This window comes from Schistocerca cancellata, chromosome 4 (assembly GCF_023864275.1).
Source record: "Schistocerca cancellata isolate TAMUIC-IGC-003103 chromosome 4, iqSchCanc2.1, whole genome shotgun sequence".
Lineage (NCBI taxonomy): Eukaryota > Metazoa > Arthropoda > Insecta > Orthoptera > Acrididae > Schistocerca > Schistocerca cancellata.
The window spans coordinates 317,115,853-317,124,915 of NC_064629.1; positions in this window are offsets into that span (position 1 = coordinate 317,115,853).

Genomic DNA, 9,063 nt, shown 5'->3' on the forward strand with positions numbered 1-9,063 from the left:
AATTGTGATGAATGCCTGTTTGGCTGAAAGATTTGTTTGACAATCTTTCTGTTGTGCCTAACTGTGAATCAGCATCTCCACTATATAATGAGTAGCACCTATCACTTTTATAATATTGTCAAACAATCTTCCTTTTTTATTGCTGTGAGATGACAAAGCAATAAAGGTACAGTCAGTGTGACTATTTTAAACTAGACAATTGTTTTTGTTGTTATAACCAGTACTTGATTTGTGATGGTATCCATACTGATACCTCTGATACAAAATCATTAAAACATTATTTTAAGACATTAATAAAAAACAGTCCATGGTAGGTCACAGTACTGGTACTACTACTTTTTTTACATATCAAGCACTGGTCATAAAGGTTGCTACTTCTGTTTGCTCTATTTCTTCAAGATCACGTCATATCCAAAATTACAAACCAAACAATATATCCAGAAGAACTGAAGTGTTCATTTTCAGAGCCCATTATGTACTCTCACAGGCTGATCAATCTGATGTTACAGGCAGAGGAGAGGTGATGTGTGGAAGGAATCAAAGGAAAGGAACTGAACACATGCCAAATCAGAAGCTGTGTATCACTGGCTGAATGTGTTGCAATTGGCTCATTATGCCTTATTCTAAACATATACACATTTGATGAGGTTTCTAGGACCAATGAATATTCAGTATTTCTTCATCCCATTCACATTGTTGGAAGCTATGCAGTCAAAAGACTGGTTCAGTAACATCTGACTGCAGACCCAGAACTTCATGGAATATTTCCTCACAACAAGAGAGAAATGTAGGTTCAAGTTGCAGTCGGGCAGAAATTTTCATGTCACTAATAGGTACCGTCACTTGGGATGATTTGGAACTACTGGGGTGAAATGGAAACTTGCGTCTAGGGGACGCCAGGGAATTGGGTCTGCTGATTGGTGGAGGCTCATGACGTCATCAGGGAGACTGAACGTGTGTAGCAGTGACGCCTGGTGACAAGAAGTATAATGAGCTCTATTGACATTAGCGACGTCGCTCACCTGTTCTTTAAAAATTACATGTAGATTGCCCACAGCTGTCATTTTGGAACGTCAATAAGTCCAGATTATTCAATGGAGCTTAACTTATGGGAATTAAATGTAAAAACCTGGTTCGAATGCGAATAATCGATAATGCGGTGACAGACTAACCCGGTTGCAGCTGTGGCAAATGCGGAAAAGCGCACCAAATATATGTAAAAGTTACATACATATTCCTTGCATTTTCTGCAGTTTATGTATGATATTGTTCATAATATGTATCAAAATAGTCTTTGAATGCTTATTCATTAACTATATTATACGATTTTACCTTGTTCTTTTAGGTTTTATTGCGAGAAGTTCGATAAATATGGTACCTTCAAATATAACGCAAATGTAAATATTAGGATATGCCAAATGTCTGTTCATCACCACAACAATTATCCCGCACTCAATCTTTACGAGTTCCACAACTAACGAAATTATCACCCTTCAACTAACCTAGGCCTCAGACAACATTTTAGAGAAGTCCATAGGATAGATTTCCAGAGGGGTGTCTCAATATTGTGCTCCTGGCTAAGTATGTGTTATGCTTCAATTTTGGTCATTGTTATGTAAACAAGGAACTATATGTCAGTGTTATGCTTGAACTGCGTCTTCCTACACCTTGTCTAGTTTTTCAGAATCCGCGTTATGTTCATTGTTGTGATAAACAATGCTGAATGAGGAATTAGATTAATTTTCTTTCAGACATGCATGCTTCCATGCATTGCTTAATTATACTAATTAATTTGAAATTGTGTGAAAATATTGTGTTATATTCATATATACTGCCTCATGTTCAACATGTGGTCTGTTCTTGTATTAGAAAATAGCAAACAAATAAACTGATAATTACGTAGCCAGTGTGTATATTGTTGTGGTCATACAGTCTAATTTCTGCTGCTTCCGTAATTACAGAGACCCAACAGCTAGAAATATGGGCCAGATCCTCATCTGCTTAAAGGCTTTCTTGCATTTACTCACTAAACAGTTCTTGGAAACTGCTGATTTTCATTTTTTCATGCTTGAGATGATGATCAACACAGCAATTAGCAGTAGTTTGGTTCAAAAAGGCTCTGAGCACTATTGGACTCAACTTCTGAGGTCATTAGTCCCCTAGAACATAGAACTAGTTAAACCTAACTAACCTAAGGACATCACACACATCCATGCCCGAGGCAGGATTCGAACCTGCGACCGTAGCGGTCTATCGGTTCCAGACTGCTGCGCCTAGAACCGCACGGCCACTTCAGCCGGCGCAGTAGTTTGTATAGTTAATAGATTAATAGGTCTAGACAATACTCACATCTCCAAATCGTGAGACTGTTATAGATGTAGGTCACTGGTAATCACAGTTTATCATTTACAGTGAAATGTGTAACAAAACATTTGAAATAAATCACAAAGTTTCAGAGTGATACCATATGTTTTAATGTATTAGACATTCACTCATAGTTCTTTTCCATATTCTCTATTACAAACATAGGGCCTAGTCTGCTAGCTGCAATACGGTATGTGGTGATGGGTACCTTGTGTGACATTTCTCTAAATTTTCTCAATAGTCTTCCATGTGAAGAACATGTTTGTCAAAGGTTTCCTCATTTGAGTTCATGAAGCACCTCCATAATACTTGCATGTTGATTGAGCCTACCAGTAAGAAATCTAGAAGCCCACTTCTGAACTGCTTGGTCTCTTCCTTAAACTGACCTGGTGGGGATCCCAAAAATTCAAGTGGTACTCCAGAATGAATTGCATCAGTGTTCAATACAGGTGGGTTTCTCTCAACTTGTGGTCTGAGCGACACTCCCCTCATTCCCAGTCTTCCCAAATGTATTCATCTTCCCAGAGGAAGGAACTAAGAGTACAGAAAGCTAGAAATAGTTTTTTTACTCAACTGTTGTTTCCTCTAATAGTTCATACAAACCACTTTATAATTTTTAGAGAGCACCATCAGCTGTTCATGTAACTGTAAAGTTAAATATCTGTTTAATATGAACATTACTGTTATCCAGTACATGCATCCTTGAGTCCAAACATTATGATTAATTATAGGAGGGGAGGCTAATGAGATACTCTTTTACTTTATATTTATTTTGGATAATTTACTTTAAATCATTCTCGATCACAATTTGATTTTTTTTTTTTTTTTCATTGGTTTCGGCCACGTATGTGGTCATCTTCGGACCCATTGGCAGTGGCTGTTTGTGGAGCAGAACTCCATATGGCAGTAAATCACTGTTTCAGAAGTAATTACATTTATTTAATATCTGGGGTTTCCAGATTTCTGTCTGATGCCTGCCAGCAACCTGTTAGACTACAGGGTGTTAAATAAAGGAACAGTCATGGAGGTCAGCACCATCCATCACGGATAAAATTCTGATTTTCTGCCAGAATGTAAATTTCTATTCTAAATCCCAGGCAAAGAAACAGACTATGCAAGTATTATGGCATTTCATTTCACAAATAATCCTAAATTCACACTTCTTATGAACACCAAATAAAATTAGGGGGTTAATATATTGACATGAGAGTGTAAAACTCAAGGACAATGAGGAGGCTTCTGTAAGATGTCAAACTATCACTTTTACACAATAATCTTACTCACGTGGATAAAAAGTTCTCTCATAAGATTCCACATTAAATCTGAATAGAATCCCATGCTTTTGATTACTGCCTCCATCACTATTGTCAGGGCCAAGTCTGACTGTCATAAAATTAATGAGGTTCACACTTATGCCCAGTGGACACAATGCAGTTGGCTAAATTACATAATGGAGAAAGCATATGCTAAAGCAACACCCTCTGCATCCATAGGTCCCATATTTGCAAGCTGTCCAGCATAGCTTGCAGTGCCATCACTTGTAGTAGGTGGTGAACTATGTGAAGTTTTTCTCTGTAATTTTTCTTTCCGACGTGCATGCTGCCTCATGTTCAACATGTGGTCTGTTCTTGTATTAGAAGATAGCAAATAAATAAACTGATAATTATATAGCCAGTGTGTATACTGTTGTGATCATACAGTCTAATTTCAGCTACTTCTGTAATTACAGAGACCCAACATCTAGAAATATGGGCCAGGTCCTCATCTGCTTAAAGGCTTTCTTGCATTTACTCACTAAACAGTTCTTGGAAACTGCTGATTTTCATTTTTCATGCTTGAGATGATGATCAACACAGCAATTAGCAGTAGTTTGTATAGGCTGTCCCACGTAACTGATACCATACTCACAAGGAATATTATAAATCCCTGGTACACTGAGCCTGAGAGTATGTTTGTCAGGTCACAACCTTTCCTTAATTTTCCTTGGTGACAGAAAGACTCATCTGATTCCTTGCCTGTTTACACTCAAACTTACCCATTGCACCACAGATTGGAAGCCATGCTGTGTCTTTGTCCTCATGACTTGGCTGATGATTTCTTCAACAGAATTAACCTAATTTCATATACAGAATGTTTGTTTGGAGGGAGGGGGGACTGTGAAAGCGAAGTGGGAAGATGAGGTATGGTCAAGGGTATAAATAAAATAAATAGTGACTAAATGGTGGTGGCAGGGGGGTGGTTTTGAGTCGTAATAAATACAAATCCAGAAGAGATTATGTCACAGCATTATGACAAGACTACGGACTACAAGTCATAGGCACGATCCCAATTTATACAGTAGTGTTCTATCTGAATTAATAGCAAACTTACTTCCAATATATATATATATATATATATATATATATATATATATATATATAACAAGTGTAGAAGGAAAAATGCCTTCAGCTGATTCCAAAATCACAGAACAGACTAGTATCAGAAAGACCATCATACTACACCTAATGACTGCCAATATCAATCATTATAAGATGATATCCAAATTTACCTATTAGTGTTGACATTGATAGCGATCAAAACATAGAGGGTATTTTCTGGAATGTAGTTCCACAATCAAACAAAGATATTCCTCTCTTCTGCTCTTATTTTGTACACCTCCATGCCCCAACCGTCCTTCCACTGACACTTTAATCCGTGTTCTGCTTACATCTTTCCTTGATCATGAATGCTCACTTTACCATGTGCAGTCCACTCCTCCCATCTCAATGATCTGTCTCAATGTTGACCCTTTGCCTCAAGTGATGCAAATGTATCACCGACTGCCACTCACCCTATGGTCAGGGCAGACCCACCACATCAGACACACTAGAAGGTGCCTCAACAGCAGAGCCTATGGTGAAACAAATGATACCTGAGCTGTTCCAAGCAATACACCAGTTTCTCCGCCACCATTACATCTGAATGCAGCAGCCTGAAGACAGCTGACCATAGTTAAAAGCACCTTCAGCCAATCATGAACTGCAGCCAGCTCCTATTGTGTCCAACACACACCCTATCCATCCTACCATTTCTAACTTAAGAATTAAACTATGAAAACAAACAAGAAAAAGCTAAATATGTGACTTACTACTGTTTGACAGAGGCAGATGGCTTCTCCCCACTCAAATAACATTATCTAGAATATATTGTGTGTTCTTATCTAAGTGCTGGAATAATTTAATAAGCTGTTTATGCACTTTAAAGAAATTTCACCTTCAACTTATTATGTGTATGCGCAATACCTAATAGACTTACAGTAAGCCTCTATTCCCTATTTTAAGTTTATTAATACCAGAGATTGATGGTTCTCATTTACATAAGCTGAGATTAGTTTGGAACCCTCTCACCACATCCCCCTTGCCCTTACCTTCGCCCCGTTTCTTGCCCATACCACCCATCTTAATACTGTTCTTTTGTTCCAGTGTGATCTTTGCATTCTCAATTGCGATTATTAGTTTTCCTAAAGGAATAAAAATCATTTAGCATGATGTACTGTTTTTATGGTTTTTCAGTTGATTTTTGTTAATTATCTGTCAAAATATGACAAATGAACTCAGCACTTCTACAACCAAGTCAATTAGTGGTATGTTGTAACAGCTAATTACGTGATGGCCATAACACTTGGCATGATACTCTGAAGTAAAGTTTGTTTCTCTGGTACGTTAACTTATTTGCCTATGAATCTAAGTACGCTTAATGTGTCATACATATTTTGTGATGTTTCTGGACAGATATTCTGATGATGGGCAATGTCTGAAATGCATTACTAATTGGTCATCAAAAGTGGCTAAAACGTATACTGTTTGCTTAACATTTTCTGGTGATTTACCCATAATTATTTAATCCGTGCACACTATTTCCTTTTGCATTTATTTTAAAAATAAAACTAACTTCCGATACAGATATAATGGTACATTGTACATGGAAATTCAATCTTTATTTTTTTGTTTCATGGTCCTGCTAGTGTTTCAGCTTGTATTTATTTTTAATTGAATTATTAGAATTTTTTTCTGTTTTCAGTGTGTTCACTTAAATTATGAATAATTTAAAAGTACATAAAACATTAAACCATATAACCTGCTGAAATACTAATTGTAAGAAGCTCTTCCAGAATTTCTGTAGAATGGGTTAACACCATTATGCAGATCACTTTACAGAAAACTATCGAAACAATCATTTTAACTCTTTCACTTTACAATTTATTACTGTATTTGGTGGGATGAATTTGTATAAGATACATTACTTCTTGAAAAGCTGCTGGCAACCAAAACTTTTTTTATTGAAAATGTATGTACAATGTTATGCAAGTGTTTATTTAGGCAAATAGTAATATTTAAATAAACTGGAAGTTAGTTGTTTCTGTACACTGCAAGATTTTGAAATATTTTCCAATTAATTCACAAAATTTAGTTCCTTTATGCAATTTTCAAGTGCATCTTTACTTCAATGATACTTACTCTTTACTTTCACTTGCCTCTTTTTTTTCCATCACCTCAGTTAACTACCTTCATTTCTTTCTTTTAGAAATCACAAGTCACCTGGCATAGCCTATCAAACCGATAACCAGTGTGGTGGGTTAATACGGATGCCAGGGAATTTTGTTTATGTTTAGATTGAATGCTTGTAATTGTAGTGCTTTAGGTGTGCATACTTTGCACTCTGAACTGTAAAACCAAGTGATTGTGTTCAGAGCAGGTAAGTTTGGGGCCAGACTGACCCCACCATACTGCTTGTGGGATTTCTATAGCGAACTGTTTCCTGTTCCTATAGATTGAAACGATGTTATATTCTCGCAAAGAAATGAAAATAAGTGATCAACTCGATGAATGGCTACAGTCTATCCTTGACTAAGTACAGCTACACACACTGATTAACCAGAACCTTTTGACCATCTACCTAATAGCCGGTATGTCTATCTTCGGCACGGATAACAGTGACGATGCGTTTTTGCACGGAATCAACGAAGCCTTGATAGGTCGCTGGAGGGAGTTGGCACCACATCTGTGCACACAAGTCCCCTAATTCTTGTAAATTTTGGGGAGTGAGCTCTGATGCCATGTTCAAATTCAGTCACATGCCAGTCTGTGTGATGGGCAAAATCAAGTGTGTCTGTATGATGACCCTGTGTGAACAAGTTCTTAAATGCCAAATTTAGGACTTCTGTCTTCCTTTTGCCCTCTTCTACAGAAAGTAACCAACTGTGATGATGAGTTGGGCCTTTATCTGGATTATATAGCAGCCATGACAGTAATTCAGAGTTAGGTGAAGAAGAAGAAGAAAATGAAAACGGGATAGAAAATGAAGAGGTGTTGGAAGAGGTCATATTTTGATCTAGCACTTACCAGGCATTGGTCCTGCATAGGACTCAAATTCTTGTTCTGAATGCAGCCTCTGGTCATTCCATGTAATGGGCAATATTTTTGGAGAAATTCTTAGAGCAATGAATGATTTTTTCTTCTTTTGTGAATCCATCAGAGGTGGGATATAGGACTGCAGCTGGCTTCAAATTCTTGTGAAAAACCTTGTACCAAACAGCTGTTTTACTTTTTATAAATCCTTTACTATATGCAACTAGTTTCGGCATCCCATTAATCTTAAGGATATACATAAACCACTAGATAAATATATCACATAGTTGGTCTGCATTATGCAGGTGCCACCAGGTTTTTTAATATATTCCACGGACTTCTTCAGACTGATGTGGACATCTCAGTCATAAGACAACTAGTTATATTTCTGCAATTATATGCATGGTATCCATTCTTCACCATGCATACAATTGTATCTTTACATAGCCTAGCTTGGCATTGGGGAACTTTCTTCAGTTCAGATGCACTCATACACTCAGAGCCATTTGCAGGAATATCTCATTGGTACAGTGAGTGAGATGGACTGCTGTAGTGAGGGTACTACTGCAGCAGTAGTGACTAATGGAATTTTGGGTCAGATGGGAGACTTGCTGAGGTAATCCATAGTCGTGATGGGCACTGTGTCTGGGTAGTGAAGTAGTCAGTGCAACTGCCTTGACAGCAGGAGTGACGGGTTCAAATCCCGATCCAGTAAAAATTTTCTTGTGTCACCATTGATATAGGTCAACACAGCAAGAAAGCATTTAATAAAATTATCATAATACTTTTATGTCAGAGGCATCCACATGGAACTGAAGGAGACATTCACAGAATCTAATAAAAAACTGCTGGGACCTGCACAATGCAGACCAACTATGTAGACATGTTTATCTGGTGGTTTGCATACAGTCTTAAGATGGCTGCCATTGGGTCACCAAAACTACATGAATGTAATAATGGATTGATCGTAGAAAAAGAGCTGCTTGATACAAGGTTTTCCACAAGAACAAATGAAAAAATTCTGAAAAACCAGACTATTTCTCCAACAGAAAATACCTGATTGGTGATATGTGTCATGCAATTTAAGGCATCTTGAGATTATTATCCGATTCAGCTTTCTTGAAGTAAAAATGTATTTACAATGATGCCTACACAAGTTTATCTTGTTGTCCATTTTTTCTATAACCTTTGCAAGCTTTATAATAAAATTTGTGTGAAATGTTTACTTATCCTATAACTACAGCTAATTGATGCATAACATAGTGCTATTGTGATGGGTTTACTCGTATGTTAATTCAACCAACGGGTTTGG